Source organism: Ambystoma mexicanum, chromosome 3p (assembly GCF_040938575.1).
Source record: "Ambystoma mexicanum isolate Mex_15411 chromosome 3p, UKY_AmexF1_1, whole genome shotgun sequence".
NCBI lineage: Eukaryota > Metazoa > Chordata > Amphibia > Caudata > Ambystomatidae > Ambystoma > Ambystoma mexicanum.
In genome coordinates, this window is record NC_090925.1 from 1,081,282,148 (window position 1) to 1,081,294,148 (window position 12,001).

The 12,001-nt window shown below is 44.1% G+C and overlaps 1 protein-coding gene across 2 annotated transcripts in view; it reads right to left on the reverse strand.

The window, feature by feature from the left end:
- Positions 1-12,001, reverse strand: part of TCERG1 (transcription elongation regulator 1) — a 1,289,229-nt gene that overhangs the window by 1,079,366 nt on the left and 197,862 nt on the right. The gene's annotated exons all lie outside the window — the stretch shown is intronic.

Below are 12,001 nucleotides of genomic sequence, written 5' to 3' on the forward strand. Positions count from 1 at the left end.
TGGCCAGGCGTTTGTGCGTGATCGCTAAAGTTTTAATTGAGATTCTTTGGGAGACCGAAAGCCAGTCAAGGCTGCGTCTGGTGTCAGATATGCTGGTTCCTTGGGATATTTAATGCTGCCCTAATAGCGTATAATAATAATTGTGTAACATGTAACTTATTAATGTTCCGTTGACTGGTTCTAAGATAGAGCACATTACAATAGTCGATTATCGCCATAATGAGGGTTCTGGCAAGGATGGTACAGTTAGCCGTAGTGAGAACGGGTCGGCATGCTGTGATAAGTTTACAAGTGTAGGCTGAAGACGAGACTACGGCATTGGTTTGTCTAGTAAGAGATAGGGTTGAATCAAGATAAATGCCTAAGGTTTTTGTGTCGTTGGATACCTTGATGGTATTGCCATCGATGAAAGATTTGAATGCAGGATCTAGACTACTGAAACTGTGGTGGGAACCGAGGATGAGTAGCTTACTCTTGTCATCATTAAGACAGAGCATGTGTTGTGCCATCCAGGCCTGGGTGACTTCATAGACTTCGTTTAGAACTTTGGTATCAACTGTGTGGTCACCAGTGATACGGATGAGTATCTGGGTGTCATCTACGTAGTTAGTGTAGGCGACACCCAAATAGTCAAGAATATTGAAGAGTGGTTTCGTGAACACGTAGAGTGTAGGTGAAATGCAGGATCCTTGAGGGACCCCACATGGGACTGGCAATGGTTCCGCTGAGGCCGTTGGGGAGAAGACCCTCATAGATCTGTTGGCCAGGAAGAATCAAATCCATGTGGTAGCGCTGTCGGAGAAGTGGGCTGCAGATTTAAGATGATGGCAGAGAATTTGATGATTGACAAGATCGAATGCTGCTGATAAATCTAGCAGTAGTAGGAGGGCCTGCTTGCCATTATCTTTAAGGTCCTCAATTTGAGTTTTTAAATCGTACGGCTGTTTGTTCCGTGCTTGGGTCGGAATCCAGATTGTCTACAGTCGAGGAGTTTATTGGCTTCAAGATAATCCTGGATCTGCAGGTAGGCAGCATGGTCCAAGATTTTAAGTAAAAGGGGAGTGTACTGGCCACCAGGGGGCGCATAGACTTGCATGCTCTGTGCGTGAGCTCTGCTGCCACGGCCCCCAAAGTGTATTGAGCCCCCACGTGTGGACCCCCCGCCCCGTGGAAGAAAATCGGGCGAATGATGTAGGAAGGGCCCCCCCCCCCCCCCTCTGGGAAAAATACCGGTAAAAATCTGCAAGGGGATTCCCAAGAAAGCAACATCCAAAGTCACAGCCCGCCACACCCGGCAAAGCAAAACCGAAACAGATACGGCACACGCGTGCTGACAGAGACCCGTGGGCCCACAGGTAACAACACACTGGTGCGGTCGTCGGCAGTGGAGGAACCGGAGGAATCTCCAGCGGCTGTGAGACCTGAAGAGGAAGGTGTCGCTCATCGACGAGCATGCGGCCTTCCGTCATCTGCGACCCGCGACGTTCGCAGGAGGCTCACCGTGAGGCGGACCAGGCCGCCCCCAGCTCCGCGGAGGTCAGTGGTGCGTGGAGTGAGGGGAAGCGGCACAGCGGGTCGCCCCCGGCCCTCTGCCCCACGATCGGCACTGTGCGCGGACAGAGCGCCGCAGGGAAGGACCTGGCCGCCCCCAGTGCCGCCAAGGCCAGTGGTGCGTAGCGCAGTGCAGTGCAAACGGCACAGCGGGTGAAATTTGGAGCCCCCTGCCCGACAAGAACCAAAAGACTGCAGCCAACGTGGTCTGAGTCGAAGGCCCCCTACCTAACGAAGATCAGGGACTGCGGCCTGCGTGGATCCCTCAGCACCTCTGCGTGTTAACCGGCCTCCGCTACAAACAAAAGTGAACAGTCCCGAAAAGAACGGAGCACACCCTTGTGGAGGGCGCCGTGCCTGAGCGGGTGGAGGACCCCAAAACTAAGTAAGTCGACCCTGCGGAGGTCTCTCTGCCACAGCCCCTACCCTATAATCAACCCACTTGACTGTGCTAAACTCCCTGAAGCACACCACAAGTGGGAGAGTATCCAGACCCACCATTATGACTATAAGAAGCTAATAATTAGAGTGATGGGCCAATGAAGAAACAATAGCCCCACAAATGGGGCAGGCCCTCTTAAACACAAATAGAGCAGAATCATATTGTACAAAACACAACCCAATCACGTGAAGAGAGAAGAAACCTAAACACCCTGACAGCACCAGCTCTTGGAGTCCAGGCAATCTTCAGCTAAGCATACCGCCAGGCAACAATTTAAAGACACACTAATTCTGCCATAAACTCACGTGAAAGGGTCCTGGCCAAGAACTAGTACCATAACCAGGTCCTGGAATTATTCTGAAATCATCTCCCGTTACGTTCATCCAACATGACCTTGCAGCTCATCTTATCCCCATGCAAGTGGGAAAGGAGAAAACGGGACTCGCTACACAAAAGGCAAAAGAAGGAAAGGCTGTGGGTGTGGAGGTGCGGGGGGGTGGGGGAGGTTCAGGGATTGTGACCATATGATAACCGACCAAAGAGATATTAAAGAACCATTCCTACCTTCAGGCACTCGTGTACTTAACGAAATACCTTCCAAAGCAACATTGCTGTGCCAGAGAAGAGCAGAACTAAGTGCCCAACCTCACTGAACGCAAGGAGGCACAACGCTACCTCGTCAGAACCTGAACTAGAAGTCTAGTCCCGCCCATACTTACTGGGACCACCACGCATCACCAACACTACCACCCCAAGGTCACATGAGCGTTAGACAAACTAGCCCCATTCGCTTATACCGCCATACCTACAGGGACCAGCAACCCCAACATGGCAACCATGGACACTACAGCTAGCGAAGCAGCGGCTACAAAAGGGGACATTGCAGCCCTATTAGGAGAAATAAAGAATATGGGGGCCAGCATAGGAGGTAAAATAGACAAGATCAAACAACGCCTGGACAACATGGAAGACAGACTTGACGGTGTAGAGAACAACCAAGCTTCCATAGATCCTCAGCTTGATCAGAGGATGACGTTACTGGAACAACGGGAAGAAGATTTTAAACTCAAACATGACGACTTGGAGAATCGAGAAAGACTGAACAACCTATGAATTTCTGGGATTCCGGAACGAGAAGGTGAAACGAAAAGAGGCCGGAGGAAAACCCTTCAAGACATTATCAAACTCCTAGTTGCCAACGACACAATAGATGAACCCAAGACAGAGGATTCACAGGGCCGGAGGCCACCCGGGCGGACCAAGATCAGTACTCGCCCGATTCCATCGCTTTCAGGATAAAACTAGGGTCCATGAAAAGGCAAGCGGCAGCGAGACGATCACTTCAGGAGCTGCCCAGATCACAATATACCAAGATTTATCCTCCATGACACTGGCTCTCAGGCGGATGTGCGGACCTCTTACAAAGCATCTGAAGGAAAAGAATGTTCGATATAGGTGGGGGTATCCCTTCTCCCTCTCCTTTGAATCTGGGTGCAACAAGATAAGACTGAGATCCAAAAAAGAAATCAAGACATGCATCTCTGAACTAATCGGGCCACACACAGAAGAGGACAATCGAGAAGAACCAAGACGAGAAGACAGAGGATGGCGCATTCAGGGCCCCAGGAGAAAACGTGAAAGGCTCGCAGAAATAGCGAAGAGGTAACGCCTCCCCGGAGGGGGACAAATGATCATCCACGAACTTGGTAAGGCGGAAATTATTCCACTGTAAAGAAAATGACCTGATTAGAGAAACATGTTTAGAACCACAACATGGTCAGGACACGAACATTGGGGGGGAACACAAAGGGGGCTCAATTAAGACTGAGGTGTCATATTAAGTCAAGGGGCGTGAAGTAACGGTCCCCCACAGGTGGTTCGATGCAAGACCGGTGATACTAACCAGGTTCGATCGAACGCCACCGACTTGGAGAGGGAAGGGAATGGAGGGGGGGGGGGTGACAGGCAAAGGGAAAAAGGTCAAAGCAACATCTGTAGCAGTTAAAATCACTAGAAACAGTGAGACGCAATGGGTGAATAATTAACTGCAAAACAATACATAGGTTACCCCCTACCTCGCTGGCAGAGGGGAAGCAACAGACAATATTAAACAAAAGGCAAACCAGCGGAATATGGCTATGTTCAAACAAAAAGACTTAATCCGACCCTAACAGGAGATGGAAGAGCCCCCTAATCCACATCACAGATCACCATGCGAGAGACAATGAATCATTTTAAAACACTATTTAAATCTATTGTACCATGGTTAGCTTTAGTGTGTTTTTTGAGTATTATGTGTTTGTTTCTATCTTGCTGACTGAAGGACCGCTTGTGCAAACAAACTTTTTCCTTCCTGTAATTTGCCAGACAGCACTGCAAGCTGACGGTAGCTCTTGCTGTATATTACTCGCTTCCTGGAGGAGGCAGAGCTTACTGTGGCCATGTGACGGATCACGTGACCCCTTTTCAACATTTGACGGCCCAGCCACCCTTGCGGCGTTAAGCCCGCAGCGGGGACAAGGGCGCAGCATTTATAGTACTGTTTGTCTGCTGTTTGGCTCTGGGTGGCGCCGGGTTACGGAGGAGACCCTGTGTGTAATCTTGGTACAGTGGCAAGTTCACATCTATACTACAACTTTCCTGCAAGATTCCTGCAATTTTGGTGTATTAGCCTATTAAGTAGGACACTTGGAGACTGGAGGAGTTCTCTTTGATCCCAGGTATTATCCTACAATTACTGCTAATTTTAGCTTTCAAACTTGTATGGTTGCTACTTGGAACTTTTAACGTTTATCTAAACTCCTAAAGGAGGGAACACTCTTGGGTAATTGTTTTGTTTAGTTGGACACTGGGGAGGAGAGACGGACTAAGGCTGCTCCTCAAGCCATGGGGCGTTCCCAAGGTAGTGCAAACATAATATATATATTTTTAAAATTCATGTTATATGGAACCTGATATTTGCTGATTGTCGTATATATTTTAATGATATAGTTCTCTATCTCAGCCCTTATTTCCTTTTGATTTTTACATAGGGGTTGCAAGTCTTCTCCCCCCTAGATATTAATTATATCTTATTTGCAATTCCTTACATTGGTGCACTTTTTAACACTTATTCTTTCATTATTAGGCTGTGTATATTTTTGGAAATGTAAGATTTTTTCTAGAGGCTGCAAGTTGTACTCTCCTCTTTTTTACTTTCAGGGAGTGTTCCTGTATAACTAATTCACTTGAATATGCCTGCACTTAGAAGCGGGTTTGAAACTGTTGAGAGTCAAGAGTATAAGGTAGGAGAAGTTCAGCTGGGCTCTCCGATACAGTGTGAGGTGCCTATTAATATAGATCACATGGAAAACAATGTTGCCTCTAATATATCTGCTGAAATTAAAGATGGAGGGCCAAATCACACATCTGAGGCGAGTGTGGAGGGACCACCCATCATTAATGTAACAGCTCTGGAGGCACAAGCGCTTATTGGGGAAACTATAGATATACTAGATACAGAGGAACTTGGGGGTAATAGGGACAAGCTGGATTGTAGACAAGAACTTACGGATGAAGAATGTCTTCAACAAAATCTACTTGGTACTAAAAGGGTGGTTCGTTTTCATGCATCTACTCCACTTCAGAAGGCTGTTTTAACTGAAAAAATGAAAGCTAGGGAAATTCATGGCCCAGACTTATTAAGGCGGAATATGATCGGAAATAACAAGGGTAAATGCCCATTTGGTACAAATTATACCATTCCTATTTCGCCAGCAGTGTTTATTTTTGAGAAAGGTGAACAGGATAAGCTACAATGTGCTACTAGCCCTACCCAGTCTAAATATGCTAGTTGGGGAGAACAATTTAAAGGGCCCCCCCATTCCTCCCCATCACAATCTTAATCAACCTTGACTTGGACGATTCCTTTTTGCTTATGGCAGATGCTACGGGGGATTTGCTTAAATTATTGATTTAGAGATGCCGACGGGGAAAGTCCTATCCAAGGGTAAGGGGGTGAGGAGCCTATCAGAGGGGGCGCCGAGTGGTGCACTCTCAGAAACTAGAGATATTATCATGTTGGGGAAACAACATGAGGGTAAGCAAAAAACCCACACTACACCAGCATTACGAGGCCCCTAAGATTCTTATGCATAGCAAGATTGCCTTTACTCAAACGGATAGGGATGGTTATAACCGACCAGAAACAGTGGATAGTTCAACTGAACCCGATCAGGCAATATTGGAAATTCGCACTGTAGGTAAGGACAAACAGGAAAAATCTTGCTCGGGTAGGGAGGATAGAGGAGATTATCTTCTACCCCTCCATCCAACCTACATATTAGTTTAAATTTGGCTTTCAAAACCATGGGTGAGTCCCAAGAGATGCTCTGTGGTTCTATGATAGGCCAATAAGCTGCCTTTAATCAATTAGTTACTCGGTTGGCATTTTTGGAGGGCCTTGTGGAGGGTAAGACCTATAAAGATCAGAATATTAAAAAGCAGAATGAATATGATAAATATAGAGGAACAAGGCATTAGGTTAACAACTATAAATGCTAAAATGACCACTCTATTGGAAGTTATGCTTTCAGGGGATCGCCCTACCTCGTCAGATAGAGGCAGATAGAGGGATAGCGGACCAAGAATTCCCAAGTCAAGGAGATAAAAAAAACGAAACAAAAAAAAAAAAAATCACAGAATAATAAATATGGAAATGAATTGAGGTGTCCTGACAGTCCTTCTGTTCTTTTGGATGCCATTGCGATAGCAACAGGGGGGGCATACTCAAGAACAGGACACGGAAATTTCTAGTGCCCAGGAGCACCATAGGGAAATATCTAAGGTGGTGGAATGTCTGAATACTAGCAGTGAGGATGCAATAATCATCCAACAAACTCCACCTAAAAAGGGTAAAAAATGTAAACAAAAAACAAAACATATGGAGAAAAAACGAGCTGACCCAGTATCGGAAACTGGTACATCGACAGAGCCCGACGGAGTATGCCCTGTCAATACTTCTAATTATGTCATTAATGAAGTACCCCAATCTCCTTTGTATAGACATAAAAAAACAAAAAAAACAGGTTAGGATGCTCAAAAATATGCCTAATACTAAAATGAAAGGTAGAAACTCCAATCTTAAAGCAATTAGGAATATTCCCGTCCAAGAAGAGTTTGATGATAGCGGGGCAGCCAATTGCCCTAATAGGGAAGAGGGGCAGGTGCGGGGGGAGGTCATTAACAAAGGCTCTTTAGCTAGGGGAGAAAAAAATATTAACCCTAACGTCCAAGAGGGTAATTTATTGAGAATTGGTCAAGATTGCCCCCAAACTAAACAAACTAAGATGACAGCCTTTGGAAAAATAACTAGCACTAAACATGCTAGAACATCTATAGGTACACAACAAATCAATCTCCTCCCCATTGCCCAAGTAATGGCCTCAGTAGCATATTCCAATACAGCCTCTTTTAATGAGCCGATTGCCGTGGTTGAGAGTGGGAGTGGCTCTACTCTTAATAATATGGGGGAAAGCCTCTTAGACACGAAGGCCTCTAAAATCCAGGATACTCAAGGAAATGCATTGGCCAAACCTTTTTTGGATAACACAAAGATGCAGTCTATTTCAGTACAGCCCCTTTCAAAGATCCACACAGGGAAGCTATTGGGTTGGATTAATAATAATAAAACAGATTCTCAGGCTAGTCTAAATAGAACGCATCTCTTAAATTTGTTTTAAAAAATTCTGTTATTACGGGCTATAACAACCGACGATATAGATGCTATTTCGTTACCTCATCATAATAACCGAATGGTAAATTGCTTCCACTCGGTGATGGTGGCAGATATGGGGCGTGCCCAAGAAAAAAAACCTTAATTTTCTGGGTTATGGTCGGTCTACATTAGTGGACGATAAAGAGGCCGATCATTTTCTTCAATATAAGGAACCGATTAACATTGAAACGGAACAAATTGCTCAATTGGGTACTAAAAAAAAAAACAAAAAAAAAAATCAGAAAACTCTGATCCAGCATTGGCTCTAATTTCAAGCCTCCTTAAAAGTGGTCAGGATTGGTCATGGTTGCAACCAGCGCTTAAAACTTTAGAGACGCTTAGACAAGGCAATGGGTGCTCCTAACAGTTTTAATATAGAGGTTATTTCCTGGAACTCATGCAGTGGATCACATTTGAATACATTTTTGACTAAAAGTGAAAGTTACACCTGCCCCCGTATTTATTTCTTCCAGGAAACCATGATGCTTACTGACACGTATATAGATGGCTTCTATACCTTCTCATTAGCATCAAGGGGGGTAGCAGGGAGGCCTAGTGGTGGTCTGACTATTGCTGTCGATCGTAATCTGGGGTTTCATGGTAATGTGATTTTTACGAGCGAATGGCTTCTGGGTATTGTCTTATCGTCAGAGAATAATGTAGATCCTATCCTCCTGTTGAACTTATACTGGAATCCCGTAAAGGTGACCCTTGATATAATGGAGGAATCCCTTGGAGAAATTCTGGGAGGTTGGTTTGAGAAGGGTTTTGGAAATCGCATCATCATGGGAGGAGATTTTAACTCCTCCTGTGCTGAGGGTTCTATGCTGAATGAAAGAGGGGTTACCCCAAAACTACTCCAGCCTTATCTTAAGAGAGGTATATGGTGGGATAAGTTACTTGCACATTGGGATTTGGGGCTCTTAGATGATGCCTCGGACTGGAACTTACCCAAATATACCTGGAAAGGGGGAAGTAATAGTTCCAGAATCGATTTTTTCTATGTATCCAATAGTTGGAAACAAGCGTGTGGAAAATTGACACTTATGGAGGTAGAGTTGGGCGATCACATTCCTCTACTCTAACACTTCCATGTCCAGGTATCCACATCAATCCTGAGTTTATAGGCTTAGAGGCGGCAAATAACTGGAGAAGGATTGTATGGAACAAGAAGATTATGAAATTTAATACCCTGGCCTTCGAGAACCTGACCCTAGCGTTGCATCGAATTAGTTGGGAAGAGGATCTCTCACTGGGGCGGAATCACATTACAATAATATTATTTTGTCATGTGCATACAAAATTAGTAGGACAGGTGATATGGATGTGGCGAAACCTAGGGGGAGGGTTGGAGACTCCAGAATCCAAAGATCCAAGCGCATTAAATGCAGGGATCTAAGGATTCTGAAGAAATTACCCATCTCTTTTGCTGAATTGCAGTTAGGAAGAAAAAAAATCATCCTGAAACATAAAAATGTGATTAAGTCTCTGAAAATTGATCAATATCTTGCAGACCATCAACAGATGATGTACAACCTTTGTAAGGGCAGAGATGTAAAATTTTGGGCTACTGTCAATAACACACGTACTCCGGTAAAAGACAGACTTGATTGCCCTATCCAAGGAGAGGTTTGGTGCTCTTACTACAAGAAAAAGTTTGAACTGCCTTTTGCCTTCTCTAGGGAACAGGACATGGATTTAGGTCCTCCAGTGGTGGGCGATTGCTTTTGGGCTTAGGAGGACATCATGTGGGCCATTAATAAACTCAAACCATCTAGAGCGCCGGGCCCAGACGGCAAGGTGGCACCTGAAACGTGGGCCGAGTTGCTTAAACCCATATTTGACGATATCTTTAAAAATCATATCATCCCCAAATCTTGGGCTCAAAGTATTATTGTACCTATATTTAAAAAAGGTGATGTCCTCAATCCCCAGAACTACAGACCCATAGCACATTTAGATGCAGCTAGTAAGGTCTTCAGTGTTCTACTTTTAAGAGAGCTTAATAAAGTGATTAGGAGGAATGCTTGCTTTAGCAAATTTCAGGTTGGCTTTAGAGAGGGTTTGGGAACTGACCTGAATGGGAATATTTTGGCCCATTTAAGAGATACGGTCCATCAGTCCAACATGGGTGAAATTTCTATGGCATCCTTAGACCTTTCCAATGCCTTTGACGGATTTATCAGAGCGAGATGGTGGACAGAAATGTTAGCAATGAATTTCCCTCGAAAGATTGTCCAACTCTTGGCTCTGTTGCATAGGAATACCTCGGTCAGGGTTCGTTTGACACATGACGGTACTCTCTCCGAGGCCATTGACATCAAGATTGGGGTCAAGCAGGGCGGTTCATTCGCACCCACACTCTTCAATATATACGTAAGTGATGTGGAGGACATGTGGAAGGGCCCTTCCATTACGCCGATTAGGTTGGGGAGTTTGGCTATTGAGTGGATGGCCTTTGCCGATTTTATTCTTTTTGACCGCACTCCACGTGGTCTCCGTAGAAAGATGGATATTTTTTATCAGTATGGGATGGTGAACAATCTCTCCCCCAATGCTCCCAAATCCCGAACGATTGTGGTCACTAAGAAAAGAACCATCAAAACTTACAGTTGGAAGATGGGAGAGGATCAGGTGGAACAGGTCCAGGCTAGAACATATCTAGGCTATATTTTTACTAACAGATCTAGCCTGAAGATGTGGAAATTGAGCCTGGATGCGAAAGCGTCTAAATTAAAGGTTCAAATGAAATTCTTGAAGGTTAGGGTATGTACATTTTCGCTCTTACCTATAAGGCATTTTTATCTTGCAAAATGTGAGCCTGTTCTTTTATATGGTTTGGACATTTGTACCCATGATATGAGCTCATGCTTGAATGTGGTTCAGGGGAAAATGTTGAAAGAACTACTTGGCCTGTCTATGGCAGTCCCCAACGCCATTATCCGCCATGAGTTATGTCTTATCTCATTCAAAGCAAGATATTTTTGGAGGCAATTATCCTTGTTTAGAAAGATGAATGATCCACCTGTAAACACCCTATATGAATTGGCAAATAAGGTTGTTAAATCCGGATCAGTAATATCTATTAGAAGGTTCAGTGATAATATGAATTCTATATTAGATACTCTAGGTCTTTGCCTAGAAGACCTGGTACAACGACCTGGACTAGTCAAGAGACTTTTATTCAAGGCAGATTGGGTGGATACAGTAAATGGGGTGGAGTCTTACTCCTCTTATAAGCAGTATCCAAATTTTGGACACGCAAGGGAATGTATTCCCCTTTATTTACAAAGATTCCCTTGTTATAGGGCGAGATTAATATTTATGCGCTTTAGACTCAAGGATACGGCACTGGGGACATAAAGAAGAGGTGCTTAATCAAGAACAAACTGGTTTCACATGTCGTTTCTGTGGAGAAACCAGAACGCTAGAAACTCTTAAGCACCTTGTACTAACCTGCACCCATTTTGAGTCTAAACGTGAAATCTATCTTAAAGATAGATTTAACAGGGATCTTGAAATGTCCATCCACTTGTTTTGGAGCCGCTGCACGTGGGCTCAAATATTTCTCTAATTCTAGCATTGAATTTATTGCTTCAAAATATAATGGAAGAATTGGACAAAAGGAATTTAATATGTAATGTTTTTATAGTGGAAAAAAATATTGTTAATTAAGGGATGGGATAGATATTTTATGAAGATGTTTTTGATTGAGAAACTTTATATGCTGTCTTATAAAAATGAATTGTATATTTTTATCGTGTGTGAAATGTTGTATAAGGTTTCATGTAAACTAAATGCAACAATAAAACATTTTTAAAAATAAAAAGTATTGTGTGTTTGTTTCTATTTTTACACATTTTTGCTTCATTATTTATGTTGTCCCCACTTGAGTGATTTCTCTCACTCATCTGGGGGGTACCCACACATTAGCATTTAGGACCCTTCAAGGATTTTCCCCCCCTCTTTTTTGTAGCAAAATCTTGAAACAAGCACTTTATATTATGCACATTAGTATTCATGATCGAGGTTACACTTTCTACTCTAGCCCACACAATACATTTACCCGAATTGACTATACGTATCTATCCAAAGACCTCTTCGATACCACAACGCACTCAGAGATCGTCCCAATTGCTTGGTCAGACCACGATATGGTCGTGGTGGACATTGGGTGGGAAAACCTACCAGTCATGGGAGGGAAATGGCGGTTGAACGAGAGTCTCTCGAAAAGATGCAGTCTTTAAGACAGA